General features: G+C 39.0%; 1 non-coding gene across 1 annotated transcript; it reads right to left on the reverse strand.

Moving 5' to 3' along the window:
* Window positions 1–7552: 7552 nt before the first annotated feature.
* TRNAD-GUC lies at window positions 7553–7624 on the reverse strand. Its single transcript has one exon. It is a non-coding gene; the product is annotated as a tRNA-Asp (tRNA).
* Window positions 7625–16564: the final 8940 nt, after the last annotated feature.

Consider the following 16564-nt stretch of genomic DNA (forward strand, 5'->3'; position numbering starts at 1 on the left):
TGACAAGTTTCAAGGGTGAGATTAAAGACCTGATCGAAAAGAAGACGGCTGGCTCTACCAAGAGTGAGTCGGCCAAAAAATCTCCTCGTACTGCGAGGAAGAAGTCATTCAGGAACAGGCAGGCTAATCCACATCCCAAGGAGAAGACTACGCCTGCCATTGACTTGACAAAGATTCTTCTACCCTAGACGGGCACAATCACAAGGAAGATCATCCATGTTGTTCAACCGGATGGCAACAAAAAGACTTACACTGACGCTCGACATGTCATCGAGCGAAATCGGAATCAGCAGCTGTGTGAATCAGCTTCTACTTCTAGCTTTCCTGACAGCTTCAAAAATACATCTGTAAGGAATACTCATTCCTTGCAGAGCCAGACAGACGGCAACACCGTCCACTCTGCCCCTCAGATGACTGGGAATGCTCTGTGACAGGGTAGAGTCGTATCCCCTAATAAAAAATAATTACGTAAATCACTAACTAAGGTAGATAGGGAAGTAGGGTCGAACTCCACAGGGAAACATGTCTTTTTAATTCTAATTAATTAATATAATCTAAATTATCTAAGTAACCAATATTTTGAATGTGAATTCTATAATACGAAGAATGAGTTTAGGGAGAAAAGAATCAATAATAAGGAAACCTAGGGTCACAGGTTCACCAATAATTAATATTCCGGGATAGAACGAAGTAATTAATAATTAACAATGCATAGATAATATGATTAACAGGCTCTCGCAATTTATTAACCAACATAGATCTAAAAGGCTCTCGCAATTTATTAGACCTAAGTTCCTATTAAAAATAGCCTTTAATATTAAATCAACATCTGCTCGATTCATCAATTCAATATTGCTAAACATTCACAATCAAATTACATCTGCTCGATTCATAATCTAATTGCAAAGAATTAAAACAATTCAATAGGAAATTATCATGCAATATCAATAATCAATAATAACAAACTATCCCTTCATATTAATTATGGATCCCCATAAACCCTAGAACTAAACTACTCACTAATCATCATAACTAATCCAATCAAATAAATAATTAAAAACATAAACAAGAAAATAATTAAAATAGCTGAAATTAAAAAGGGAAGAAATTGTACCAAACTAAATCTGGAATTAATGAAGGAATTAAGAACAAGAGTTAGAGAGAATTTAAGAGAGAGGAAAATACTAAGTAGAGAGAGAAAGTCTAAGAGAGAGAAGGTAAGTAAATAATCCGTACAAAACGTATATATACTTCTCCTAAAACAAGAATTAACTAAACTAAATCAGACACTAGGAAAAACACGCGCCCGATCGGGCGAAGGGGCGCCTGTTCGGGCCCGCCTTTTTTTCTATGCCCAGTCTAAAGTGCCGCGCCTGATCGAGCCTACGCTCACCCGATCGGGCGCGCCTTTCCTTGATAGCCTTCATGCGCGCAACCGCCCGATCGGGCGTATGCTTGCCCGATCAGGCCCGGTCTTCATCTTCAAGGCTTGGACTTCGATTGGGCTAGATTTCTCGGCCCAATCCATATTTCCTCTCGGGTCTCGAATACATGGTCCAATTGCCTCGTGATCCAAATAATCGAGCCCTTAATCACCGGCTCGATGGCTCTAGCCGACCTTGGGCTCCAAAAGTGGTCGTGTTCCTCCAATGCTCGTAGTCGCTTCATAAAAATCCCGGGAAAATGCTCCAGAGGTGCAATTCCCTGCAAAACTTAACCAAAACTACGAAAACACTAGAAAACACATATTAGTAATAAAAGTGGCCCTAGAGGGCCAAAAACACTACTAATTATGACCAAGGGACGGGGGTAAAACACTATATAAAATAGACATATCAAACTCCCCCAAGCCAAACCTAAGCAAAGAGCTCATCAATGAACATATAAAACATACTTCACCCCAATCAACAAATCAAAAGCCAACGATTCAAGGTAAAATTAAACAAACATGCTTCAACGTCAATCAATCTTATTCATCTAATCACCCTTCCTCCCCAACAATTGTCAAGTAGAGCAAACCACAAGAGCATATAGAATTCAAGACTAGTGCTCACACACTCGACTCTCATTTATGTGGCGAGTAAAGAATGTACTCGATCGCTCTCCACCCAACCCCTTTAATGTGAACAATGCCCTCCCAACTCACACTCTCGTGTGTATAAAAACATTAAACGCTCATCCTACTAGTCGACTCGAAATATGTCAAGTCATAACTTGCATTGAAAAACAACACTTTCACATTTACATAACTTCTATGCACAAGGTCGAAAGGTCTTTTAAGCTTGTAATGTAAGGCTAGTGTAAGGGTAGGATAAATTTGGGATTATGTGAGAGAAAAGCTATGCATTAAGGGAGCCAAATCCTAATAAATCCATGATCAAAAATAATGATCATACACATCTCCAACGTAACCAACTCCAATGATAACCTTGGAGTCATCCGGTAGAATGCTCAAATGGGCCATTGAAATGCAAAGTCTTTAAATCACTAACGAACCAAGAAAGGCAGTGAAGGGTCAGGCGTTTGCCGACTTCATTGTCAAAATGACAAGGCCGGTTGCTCTAGACAACCTTGATCAGGTTTGGAAGGTGCATGTAGATGGGAGCTCTACTATGAACGGTTGTGGTGTAGATATAATCTGTCTATCTCCGAAAGGGGATAAATATGAATATGCACTACGGTTCAAGTTCCAAGTCTCAAATAATGAGGCGGAATATGAAGCCCTGCTAGCCGGCATCTGCATGTACAAGGCGACAGGGGTAACAAAAATTGACGCCTGCTCGGATTCTCAACTGGTTGTTAGTCAATACTATGGTGAGTATGAAGCAGCCCATCCGGCTATGATCAATACTTGCAGGCGGTCAAAGCTAAGGCTAGGAAACTTGAAGAATTTCATCTAAGTTAAGTTCCAAGGTCTGAAAACAACCAGGAGGATGCTCTGTCAAAATTGGCATCCTCCGCCTCATGTGATACACCTCGGTCAGTCTTTTGGGAAGTTATGAAAAAAAGGAGTATATTTGATGAAGATCCCATTGGAGTACTTGACCGAAGCTCTACCTGGATGGATGGCATCTAAGCATACCTGACAGACGATATACTTCCTGATTCACCACAGGAGGTAGCCGTCATGAAGAAGTGTGTTGCAAACTTCTAGATGAGAAAAGGAGAACTCTTTAAAGCAGGTTTTTTGAAGCCTCTACTGAAGTGTATTACCCCAGAAAAGGGGAAAGAAGTTCTCAAAGAATTTCATGAGGGATACTGCGTCCCTCACATAGGCGGTAAATCCTTGGCCCTCAGAGCCAGGCGACACTACTTTTGCCCAGTCTTGAGTTGGACGTCATGGAGTTGGTTAAAAAAAATGATAAGTGTCAAAAATTTGGCAAGCTAATCAATCGTTCGGCTACTGACCAGACGACAATCCACAGCCCAGTTCCGTTTTCTAAATGGGGTATGGACATTTTGGGGACTTATACGCCTGCACCAGGCGGAAAGCGCTACATCTGAGTGGCTGTGGATTACTTCACAGAGTGGGTAGAGGCAGAGGCGGTCAAGAACATCAAGACAAAGGATGTCATTTCTTTCATCTAGAGGAACATTATCACCCGGTTTGGGGCACCTATGTCTATGGTGTTTGATAATGACCCTCAGTTTGAGATGCCTTAGCTCAAGACTTTGTTGGGAGATAAAGGGATTTCTCGTTGTTTTGCATTAGTAGGTCGGCCCCAAGAAAATGGCCAAGTTGAAGCCTTCAACAAACTCATCTTAGACGGCATCAAAAAGAAAATTGAAAGAGCCAGTAGTTTATTGGCTGAAGAGTTAATTCATGTCCTATGGCCCATCCGGACAACTAAAAAAGGGGCAACCGGTGAAACCCCATTTCTCATGGTTTACGGTGTTGAAGCCGTCATGCTATACGATGAAGAGGCAAACTGGGAGGCTATGTGGATAACATTGGACTCACTCTCGGAGCACAGGGGAAATGCTGCCTTGCGTCATGAGATTTACCATCTGAGAATGACCTGTACCTATAACAAGAGAGTGCACAAACGACCCTTGAAAGTTGGGGACTTTGTGTTACGAAAGATGGAGGAAATCAGTAGGGCTCTACCAGATCTATGAGGAAGTAAGAAACGATACCTATCGCCTGGAAACTCCAAACGGCAGGCAGCTGCCTAGAACTTGGAATGCAGACAACTTGAAAAAGTACTACTTCTGAGATTTGTAACCTTTGTAAATGAAAAGCCTATCAATAAAAAAAAGTTGCCTTTTGTTTTCAATCTTGTTAATTGCCTTGTATATATATACATGCGTAATGATAAATTACTGCCTGCGCAATGCACAGGCGGTCAACTAATGAATTAAACTAATTTAAAAACTTAGTGGCTAAATTAATTAATTAAACTAAGTTAAACACTTAGTGGCTAAATTAATGTTCAAACTATGAGGCCAATGGCCGGATGCTATCTTATTTTATAAATTCATCTGCTCCAACATGAGTAAGGCATCCGACGACGCCCATCTGGGTAGAATCGTAGCAGAGGATATCTCCCATTCGGGTAACCAAGTTCTTTATGTATCCATGCAGACGGCAAAGATTGAACAACCTAATTGGTGAACTCATAGCTGTTTGAACAAAATAGTATAAATAATGATTAAGCTCAACAACTGGATATCAAATGACATCAACCGGTTGATGACTGAAGTTCTGATTTAGATTATTCAACGAAATTGTACAAGTCCACCCAATGGGACAAACGGACAAAGTGCAATGGATTGCAGGTCAGGCAGACCATTTGTCTCATGCCTCATCAAGTGCTAGGCGGCAATTTACCTCATGCCTATCAAAAGGCAGTTTAACTAGATTGCGAATGACCCAGATGGAGGAGAAGGGCTATGGTACAACTAATTCTTCGGTTGGGTAAGCGGCTACTTACTGGTTTTGTAGACGGCTGTGTACTTGGTTTGGGGTAATCACTAATGTGATTGATTAACTTAGGAATATCTCATACTCCTTAAAGTATCAAAAGTTCCCAAGTCAATCAATCAAAGAAGTACTGAAACCAATCACAAGCCGCCAGGGGCAAGAGTAGCCGGTATACTGACTGCCACATGTTATAAAAAAAGATAGGCAAATGTTGAAAAATTTAAGTGCAAAAATTGAAACAAATTCATCAAACCGACTTAGTCGGCAAATTTCATTCAAAACCGGTCAAGGCCGGGTAATATTGCTAACCGGGATATACCTTCGAAAGAAAATAAATTAAAATTGTTACCCGACTCCTTAGTCGGTAAAAAACAAAAATACTCGGCTCACATGCCCGAGAAAATAAGATGGAATACGGCCGCAGTAAATACAAGGGAGGCTAAACTAGGGCTACTAAGTCTGCTCCGGCTGGTTTTGGCCGGCTGAGAGGTTCCCTTCGTTTTGCCCAGCTGGGACTTGATCACCCTGGACTTGATCAGTCTGGACTTGATTAGCCTGATCCGCAGTCGGCTCCTCCTCATCATCTGAAACCTCAAAGCCTTGCTCTAAGGCCCATGCCTTAAATGGAGGCGGAGCTGAAGGAGTTATGTCTTCGATAAGTGCAATTACTAGATATATCAAGGATCACTATTATGAAGATAATAAGTTCCTTTTTTTGAGGTCGTTATTATCTATTGCTAGACTATGATCAATGATCTTTGGGCTAGTCAAATATTCCAAATCCCACTAGAATGGATCCTATGAGGTCATACACAAGGGTATTGGGTTAAGCAAGTTAGAGGCCCATTTATGGGCCTCATGAGCAAGTAACTAATCATGAATTGGTTTAGGCTAGCATAGTTAGATTATAGTTAGGTTTTGGGCTTTGTCATGGACTCTTATTTAGAGATGAGATCTATAATTAAGATCCATGCCTAGGGTTGTAAAAAATAACAATTAATAGTTAACTGTGAATCAAGCAACCAGAAATCCCAAAAACCCTATGACGAGTGTCATTTATGGCACTCATTTGGTTCTTTTTAGGGTGACTTCAATGCTATTCTATAGCTCTTTTACTTAGATTTTCCTTAATTTTACTCTTTATTTCTTTTAGTTTGTATTTTCTTAGTTGAATTTCTATCTTTTATGCATTTCTTGGTTTATTTTTTTATTTTCTCTTTTATTTGCTTATTTTCCTTCATTTTTCAGGTTAAGGTCGTTATCCAAGATTCCAGAGGCCTCTTCACAAGTTTGGCATTGATTAGGATGCCTAATGTTCTCCATTTGAAGCTTAAGCATGGAGAAGTGTAAGTTCCTAAAGACCTTAGGTTGTGAATTCAAGCCGTGGGGGCATGATTTCTTGTGTTGAACCCACAAACATGGAGTTTGGAAACTGCAAGGTCCCGTGTTTATCAAGAGCATTGAGTGGAACGCACGAGGAGAATCGACATGATGGTGAAGAGGGCTACCCAGTTCCCAGGCGCGGGCGCGCGCGGCTATGGCGCGGCTATCTGGGTCTCTGTTCCGTACCCAGATTTGGGCGGCCGCGCTCTCCCTTATAGTTCGCTATGCCTGTACGGGTTTATTTGGAGATGATCTAACTAATTTATCTTAGTTAGTTTTACTATATATAAATTTTCATTCTATTTTTAGAAAAAAAAAATAAGAATTGATTTGAGAAGAATTAGAATTAGAACTTTAGAGAGAGAAACTCTAGATTGTAGAGAGAGAAGTTCTTGATTGATGATTGAAGATTGGTAATTCTAGCATTTTCTCCATTGAATTGAAGCAAGTTTGTAAGGATTTCTTTTACTTTAATGCAATCTTTAGCTTATCATTTCAATTGTTTTGTTGATTGTTCAAGTTTGAATTGAATTTGTGATTGAATTAGTTTTATTGATATGATGATGATGAAATTGTTGTTTAGCTTAGTTTTGATCTTGATTTCTATGGATTGTGAGTAGTTCTTTTGCTAGGGTATTGGTGAAGCATATATGAGTAATGGATTGATGCCAATTGGGGGAAATTGATGGAGTTGATGTTGTGATTAAATTGGTTGATTGATTAAGTGCATGTGTGTGATTAATTGAAGAGTAGCTAACTTTGATTGTTACATTAGAATGCATTGTAAGCTCGAATTGATACGTAAAATTGATTTGTGGCTTGCTTTTGTCGATTAAGTAGGTTTGCAAGGTTTCTAGTTAGAGTCTCTCGTAGTTGACGCTAGCTTGACCTTTAGGAGATTAACCTACCTTATTCTCTTGATTGCTTAATTGATTTTCCTTCGCAATAGTCGACTTAGTCATCTCCAATCCCAAATTAGCTATATCCATTCTGAGTATATGCAGATCCTAACCCTAGTGCTTGATAAATTTGATTTCATTTTGATTGTTTTGAATATACACACCTTACTTCATAACTTTGAGATAGCTTAGCTTTGGCATTATCATTCATCTCCCATTCCTAGTGGTTCGACCCTTGACTTACCTTATGCTAGGTATAAGGGTGTGTTGAGAGATTACAAATTTTGTTTTGACCAAGGGTAGATTAGTTTTCAACGACCTAGTCTCCGCCCTAGGCTAAAAATGGCGCCGTTGCCGGGGAACGAACCCGGGTCACCCGCGTGACAGGCGGGAATACTTACCACTATTCTACAACGACATTCCCCTATCACACTCTCTCTAACCCACGGCTCTCTCTCTCCTCCCCATTGGACTCACGGCCGACCACCCCTAGTGGCAAATGTGGTGGTTCGTGGTTGGTTCGTTGCTCGTTCTTCTCCTTAGAAGGTTAATTGAAGGGTTCAATTGCAACTAACTAGCATTAGTGGAGGTCTTAATCCGTTCCTGTTGACTAAGTAGAGGAATCACGTTTGAGGTTCTTTGTCTCCCTTATTCTTGTTCGATCACACGTGGAATCACGCTACAAAGGTATTATTCTAACTCTTTATGTGTTATGCATGATCTTGGGATTAGGTGCTATATGAATATGATTCATGTTTTCCGCAATTGTACCTATAAACTCCTACATTTCTATCGGTTAGCCTATGCATGTACATATATTGAATATTAATTCTTTGATAGTCCACAATTTTAATTCAATTAGGAGGGAGAATAATTTAGTCATGGGTCAATTATTATTTTAAATGTGATTTAACAATATAGAATCATTAAAAGTTGTTTAATTTGCTCCAAATTAGCCATTAAAGATCCGAATTTTGCCCCTCTATCACTCAAAAATTTCGAAAACCCCCACCCTAATTTTCGAAAATTTCTAAACGTTAAACCCTAATTTGTGAAATTTGTGTTTGGTTTTGATTTAATTTGATAAATACGTGATTAATGAATTTAATCTATTTGATTTCATGTTAAATCATGAATTTTGATCAAATTATTTAATTTAAGAGTTAAATTAAATTGGGGATTAATTTCATAAAGAACCCTAATTTCATGATTGAATATGATTTAATTTTGAAATTAATTGGACCACATTAAGATTAATTTAATTTTAATAAAAATTGTTTTGTTTTTATTTAAATTGAAATAAAAATGGGTTTTTTTAGCAACGGCAACCGCGGCTGGGTGGCACAACCACGAAGGCTGCTACTGCAGGTGGTCCGGAGGGAGGTCGGGGCGGGGCAGCAGGCGGGTTAGAGAGGTGCATCAACAACAGCACCGTGCAAGGGTTGCGCGGCACTGCTGCTGCTGCTGTGCACCGCTGAAGAGCAGCATACACCTCACGGTGTACGGCCACTGTGGTCGGTTTCTGCTGGCCACACCACGGTGGGTGGTACACGGTTTTCAAATAAAAAAATTATTTTATTTTAATAAAAATCAGATTTCAAAATTAAATTTAGAAGATAAGTTTTGATTAGCCATTGAGATGCTTATTAGAGGGAGATTTGAGACTATAGGGAGAACGCGGTAAGATCAAATGGGATGAAGGTGAATTGTGATAACTAGTTCTCTACGTTTAGCATATTCTATGTTTCAATAAACCTCGGATATCTTGAAACGTGCATACCCCTATTTGCTTAAGAAAGATGTTTATTCTTTTAAAATGTAGTCATTTTTGTAAAGTCCAATTCGTAAAGGTTTAAATTTTTCTTTTCTTTCTTTTACTTTACTTTTTGTGGTTTGTCTCATGTATGTTGGTGGAGAATTATAGGTTAAGCTCTTAAAATACCTTTACGAGACCTCAGTCATCCTCACGGGCGACTTTAGGGTTTAAAGGGCTTGTTGTAGCTAAAAACAACCGTGATTCCTATGTTAGTGAGTCTTAGTGTATATTCTTGTCTCATGTTTTTCTTTTTCTTTTTGAATACGTCTTTCACCCTTATTCTTTCTTGCTTTGTTTTGCTTGAGGACGAGAAAAAGTTTAGCTTGGGGGAATTTGATGAGTGTCATTTATGGCACTCATTTGGTTCTCTTTAGAGTGGATTTCATGCTATTTTATAGCTCTTTTCTTTAGCTTTTCCTTAATTTTACTCTTTATTTCTTTAGTTTGCATTTTCTTAGTTGAATTTCTATTTTTATGCATTTCTTGGTTTATTTTGTTATTTTTATCCTTTATTTGCTTGTTTTCTTTCATTTTCAGGCTAAGGTCGTTATCCAAAGATTCTCGAGGCCCCTTCACAAGTTTGGCATTGATTAAGATGCCTAATGTTCTCCATTTGAAGCTCAAGCATGGAAAAGTGCAAGTTTCTAAAGACTTTAGGCCGTGCTTTTAAGCCGTGGGGGCACGAATTCTCGTGTTAAACCCACAATCTTGGAGTTTGGAAACTACAAGTTCCCGTGTTTATTAAGAGCATTGAGTGGAACACACGAAGAACATCGACATGATGGTGAAGAGGGCTGCCCTGTTACCAGGCGCGGGCGCGCACGACTATGGCGCGGCCGCGCCTTTCTGGGTCTCTGTTCCGTATCCAGTTTTGCGCGGCCGCGCTCCCCCTTATAGTTGGCCGCGCCTGTACGGGTTTATTTGGGACGATCTAACAAAATTCTCTTTGTTAGTTTTACTCTATATAGATTTACTGTAGGGAATTGTAGACACCCATTTGTGTCTCCCCAAAACAAAACCCAGTGATTAGTACCTTTCACGTCGAATCATAGTCGAATGAAACGGAAGTGTGGAAAGGTCTAGTACTGCGGAAAGTTTTTATTTCTTTTCTCTTCTCTCTGTTTTTAAAAACTTTATTTTAAGAAAATAGTCAATCCAGTTTGGTTGATCATGATATGGGTCCAATAGTGGTGTAGTTGGATGGGGCTTGCAAAGACCTTTCCAATGATATATTATAAGCCCAATTCCGATGAGTATTGAGGAAGTTATGGCCAATTTATCAAAATGGGCCCGGTTTGAGCTTTATGTACGGCCCAATGACCTTGGGGAGGGCCTAATATGATTTATCATTCCTAATGCAATTAAGAATGGTTTTAGTCTTCTAGAAGGTTCTTTTCATTCCTAATTCAATTAGCATTGATAAGTTGACTTTGTTGACTTTTCAGAGTTTAATCAAAATCAAATAGCATTTTCGAAGAAATTATATTATTTTATCCTCCAGTACGGGAAATTTATCAGATTTTTGAAAACGCGTTGAAATCAAGCTTGGCGTCCAACCCCAGGCTTTGGTGCCTGGAACCAGGCTTGGCGCCAGGCGCTAGCCACTGGCACCTGGCGCTAGCCGTTGGTGCCTGACGCCAGCTAGCCAGGGTTGGCGCCAGCTCTGTTTCCTGAGCGTCAGACTCTGTTTTGTTAAATTATCTTTTTTGCCTGATTTTCTCTATAAATATCGTATCAAAAATTCCGTTTTCATTCATCATCTACATATATCATTCACCAATTCTCTTCATTCACAAGTTTTAATTAGCATTCTTTAAAACATTCATCTTTCTTTTCTAAACTTTGTTTTCATACAAAATTCCGCATTCGCAAGATCAAGAAACACCTAGCCATATTCGAAGTTGCCTTCGCCCTAGACGTGAAAGGTTTAATTTCTGAGGGTTTGGTCCCAAATCTCTCTTTCAATTATTTAATTTAATTGCTTTGATTACTATTTTTCTTGAAGTTACTAACGTGTGTATTTTGTTATTAGAAAGAGGTACGAGGCATCAAAGTAAGTGCTTTAATTGATATTATGATGTAGATATCATGCTTAGATTGTTTTTTTGATTCCTAGTATCATGTCTAGGGTAATTTTAATATTAAGTATGATTAAAAGTACGATGCTTCCTATATTCTTCCTAATATTTATGATTGTTAGTATCATGTTAGGATTAAAGATTTGATTTTTATTGCTTAGTGACATGCTAGGGTTTGTTATTAATCTTGTTAGTATCATGCCTAGGATCTTGCTATTTTTATTATGCTTTAATATTAACATGAACATAATTATGATTATAATTGTTGTAATTTATAATGATTATGATGATTATTATTTTGATAACGATTATAATTATGATTATTTATTATGTTGCTTGATATTTATAGTTATTTCTTGATCACACTTTTTTATGCATGTTTAAAGGGAATTTGGTACTTGAAATCACGCTTAATAAGATAATTAATAATCTTGTTAGGGTTAACATGATTATAATTCAAGTGATCGCCGATAATAGTTTATTTGTGCATTAAAATTCAACCAACATAGATTAAACAGGTTTTGGGTTAATCCTAATGATTGCATGTTAATTAAAAAGCGCACATGAATACGAGCAGAATAAAGTAGAGGCCTATTATTAGGGCTGATTCAATCTCTTTTAGGTTGGATTTGTACCTTCATCCCCGAACCCTTATTTGGTTCATGACCTTATGGAGTTGACGATCTCTTGGATCGTTAAGGGGTGTAACCTTCACCTCGTGAACGGTTTACAAGTTCCTTAAAAACTTGTTGGCGACTCTTTTGCTCTATCTTCTTCCCTTTTGGACGCCACCGTACTTTAATGTATGATCACAGTGGGGTTCAAACTAGTGGGATTTAAAGGCTTGAAAATATTCCCTACAGTTTTTGGCGACTCCACTGGGGAGGATTTCTATTTTAATTCCTGAATTTGTTTCGGCAATGATTTAGAATGATTGGATGAGACTCGAAAAGTTCTAAGTATTTCATGTGCGTAATTTTGATTAACATTATCGTTATATGCATAAAAAGGATCTCATTGGAAAGACCATCCGTAATGAGTAAAAAACATAGGATTTTACACGTAGGAAATTTGAGGAATGTCTTTCACAACTAGGACTGAAATAACACCGTGCGAAATTGGAAGATTTTATCGAGCACAGAAAGCTGCTGTGGCATGTGGGAAGTAGCGTCAGGGGCCAGAGCTTGGCGCCACACTTTTAGCCGTAGCGGAAGACACCAGTATTGGCGCCAGGCGTTATAGTTAAAAGTTGGCGCTAATCTCTGATTGCTGGCGCCAATTTCCCCCAATACCGAGTCAGAAATATGCGTTCTAATTTTGACCGGTTTTTCGTATTGTTTGCTCGATCCTACTTCCTGATTGAATTTTTTTTCACTTTTGTGAAACCCATATGTGTTCTACATATGGACATAACCCTCTGGGAATTCATGCTCCATCTACCCGATTGAACGCTCTGTGCAACAAAGGATACATCCGAGATGTTGAATTCACTAAACCATGGAAGCGAGTTTTTTCTAAAATTCGCGGTGTCCCATCCACTCGTGACAACCCTTCACGGTTAGGCTTCCGCGCGGTGCATCCGGACAATTAACCATGGACCCTTTTTGACTAAACCATATCCCGAACTTTAGAGAACTAGAGCCATGGTTAGGTTGCGAACGCATTGCATCATATTGTGCCTACTTGACTAATTGTGCATTATTTGTTGTGCATATATATTCTATGTTTCTCTTAACCATTTGTTGACTTGTGTTGAGACTACATAAATTAATGGCTTAAAGAACTTTGCCTAATTAATTAATTAATTAATTAATTTGAGTCAATAAAGACTAATATTTTAATCGGAATTGACCTAGTACGACTTTAGGCATACCCTAGTTGACTAATAACACCAAAAACAGTCCCAGACCGAAGCTCCAATATTGGCGCCAAGGTCTGAGCTGTAGCGCCACACTATGAAGTGTAGCGCCTGACGACAGCTCTGTTTTCTGGCGCCAAGCTCCATGGTGTGACGCCAGTCCTGTCGTTTGGCCGATAGTTCGGATTATTGGTCGAGTCATCGCCTAATGTCTAATTAACCAGTTTGCTAATTAATTTGGTTAATTTTCGCTGTCAATAACACCTTGTTGAGTCATTAATCGAGTCTTAGTCACATAGTCTAGCCACATGGTCTTGACACGAGTCTTAACGTACCATCTACACTCACTAGTCTTAGCACACACTTTGAGTACACATCACCATGACCATGTCTTAGGTTCATACATGAGTCGGTCTTTTTCATCATTTGAGTTGGGGGGTACATTCTATTCCTAATTCTTCATATCCCTCCACCTCCATCATTCTTTTTCACATTCTATTCCATTTTTCTTCACATCCTTCTTCCATTGCATGTTGACTAGAGTCTGAGTTAAATAGTTAACAATGAATATCCCCAAATTCCTTTTCCACAGTACTTGGTCGAGGAGAGAAGGGCGATTAATCAAGGACAACACCTTTATTCAAGTCTCACTTTTTGATAAACTGATTCGTCAAAAGAGGAAGGCTAAAAGGATAATGGCAAGTCAAGAAGAAGTCAATGATCTTAGGAACCAACTGGTTACCGTGACTGAGACACTGAAGCTTCTCGCACTCAAGATCGATGATCCCGTGAAGCAACAGCAGATGAACCTCGTGCAAGAGAGTCTAAGCAAGCTATCTAGCGACTACAAATTTCTAAGCATGAGTTCACAAGGGGTCTCGCTGGACAAGGAACTCCTTTCGCAAAAGTTCAACGCCAACGACATCCCAAAATTCAGAGCAACTGATAACCCATACTTTCATTTAAGAGAATTTGAAACTATAATGAGCATTAAGGGTATCGATAAGAAGGTTTTCCCCTCTCTGTTCCCACTATCTCTCGAAACCGTTTGTCAACAATGGTTCTTTTCTCTCGAGAAAGAAAAAACCTCTTCTTGGGAGTCGATAACAAACGCTTTCATAGATAGATTTAAGTGCAACGTCCAAGACGAAGCAGGCTGTAGACAACTCGAGATGTTAAAACAAAAGGAAAACGAAGGGTTCACTTCTTTCTTCAATAAATGGAGGGAAACTTCCGCTAATATGGTCAAGGCTCCTACCGAAAAAGAATCTGTGAGGATGTTTATCAAGAATCTCCAAGGGAAGTATTCAAAGCACTTAAAGTACCAACACAATTTAGATACTTTCAAAGCTGTCTATAATATAGGCATTGACATTGAAGATGACCTTCTGAAAGATAATGGTGCGAGAGGAAAGAAGAACGACCATCCTTTTTCTTCCTCTCCCATTAATGAAGTACATGCCACGAACGCCTCTAAACCACGAATCCAGAGATCAAAAAGAGTGTTCACTCCCCTTGGTATGAGTTATGAAATGGCTTTCGAGAAGCTACATCACAAAGGACTAGTCATGCCCATAGGGCCCATTAAAGATCCAGTTCCAGAAGCTAGGCCACCTAAGTGGGACCATAATAAGCACTGCAAATATCATCAAGGAAAGGGTCACGACACTGAAGAGTGTTGGAAACTCAAAGAAGCTATTCAAGATCTGATCGATAACAATGAAACTTCCGAGATTCTATCCATCGAAGATGACCAAGCATCCTTTGATCCATCACTTCTTATCACACCTGTAGGAGAGCCTATGATCGAGACAGCTTATATGACCTCTCTCGATGAAGTGGCTATAATTGAGGAGGATGAAAGTCTTTTCTTAGATAATACCAAGGAAGACTCGTCAAGTCTAAAAGAGGACATTCGAAAACTGCAAGATGTCAATTCCATGCTCTTGAATGTGGTAGAAGGATTAGCAAATCGGGTGATGGCCATTGAACAAAATTCTCGCCAAGGGTTTAATGAAGAACTCAATGCTCCTAAGCCACAAGCAAAACAGACCATTGAAGAATACACACCAATAAGAATGACTTACAATGAAGCTTTCGACTGTCTTCACAATCAAGATCTTATCCACCCCATTGGTCCCAGTCAAGACCCTCCACCTGAAAAACGGTTTCCCAATTGGGATCCAAATTCTTATTGTCGATACCATAGAGGTCGTGGTCACACCACCGAAGTATGTCTCTCCCTCAAAGATCGTGTTCAAGATCTCATTGATTCAAATCTCCTTCATGTTCCTCCGCGCGACAAGAAGGCGAAGATTAGTAACAATAGTATCAGTGGCTGTAAAGGGAAGAAGAACGACTATCCTTCTTCCGAAAACACCTACTCTAGTAATAGTGTTGGTACTTTCGACCTTAGTGAGATCCTAGCCATGGGTAATCGAAAGCAACCAAAAAGGGAATTTACCCCTATTGGAATTAGCTACGATGATGCTTTCGATCGACTCCATGCCAAGGGAATCATTACTCCCATTGGACCTATTAAAGATCCCCTACTTAAGAAAAGATTGCCTAGTTGGAATCCAAACGAACATTGCAAGTACCACCAAGGTAAGGGTCATGCTACTGAGAGCTGTTGGAAGATAAAGGAGGATATTCAACATTTGATTGATAATAACAAGCTTCCCATACCTCCAGTTAACAAGAAGAGCGAGTGATGATAAAGGAAACAACACAATACAAGAGGCGAGCTTCAACGACAAGATTTTGTGACCTCTTTTTTCTTTTTTATCTACCCTTTCCTCAATAAGTCTAGCATAGGCACCTTTTCTTTTCCTTTAGATTATTTTTGTAGTCTTTTTTCCTTTTCTTTTAATAAAAATGAGCATTTATTTCCTTATATATGATCATTTCATTATGTTGCATTAAAAAAAAAATCCATGTCGAATTAAGCACAAGGTATACCAATGATTTGAGGCAACCCTTGTAGCCACATCATATCTTCTTTCACCTTTCAAATATGCAATCCTTTCTTCATAAACCACTTTGAGCCCCGTCTAACGATAGACCTTTCTTTTTTCAACCTACATCTACCTAACCTTGGGATGGGATGGTGTGTAACTTATGCAATTCTAAAAAGGCTTGAGTGATTCAAAAAATAATAGTAAAAATAAGCAAAAGCAAAAAAATAAATAAAAGTGTACAAAAGGGCAAGTGTTCCAATGTCTTTGATATGAAAATATCTTCGATAAGAACACGTCTCAGATTGCGTCTCTTATCGAGTGCTCGGTACCGTGCTTGAGAAACATGAATGCCAAGTGAGTGATAGACCGCATGATCGGGATTGTCCACACTTATAAAAATGAAATAAATGCTAAAGCAAAAGATAAAAAAAAAAGCTAAAAAAGAGTAGAAACTCAAGCATAAAAATATAAAGATTCAAAAGCAAGGTTGCACATTTTGGGGGCTTATCTAGGGTTTTGAGTCTTTATCCCTTTTTTCTATAATCTTTAGCCTAACCACGTTACAACCCTTAAAAAGACCTTTTTGAGGTATACATACACTTGTGCGAGGTTCGACTAGAGCTACGTTCGGCCTGATTCCTAACGG

This window comes from Chenopodium quinoa, unplaced genomic scaffold (assembly GCF_001683475.1).
Source record: "Chenopodium quinoa cultivar QQ74 unplaced genomic scaffold, ASM168347v1, whole genome shotgun sequence".
In the NCBI taxonomy this organism is placed as follows: domain Eukaryota; kingdom Viridiplantae; phylum Streptophyta; class Magnoliopsida; order Caryophyllales; family Amaranthaceae; genus Chenopodium; species Chenopodium quinoa.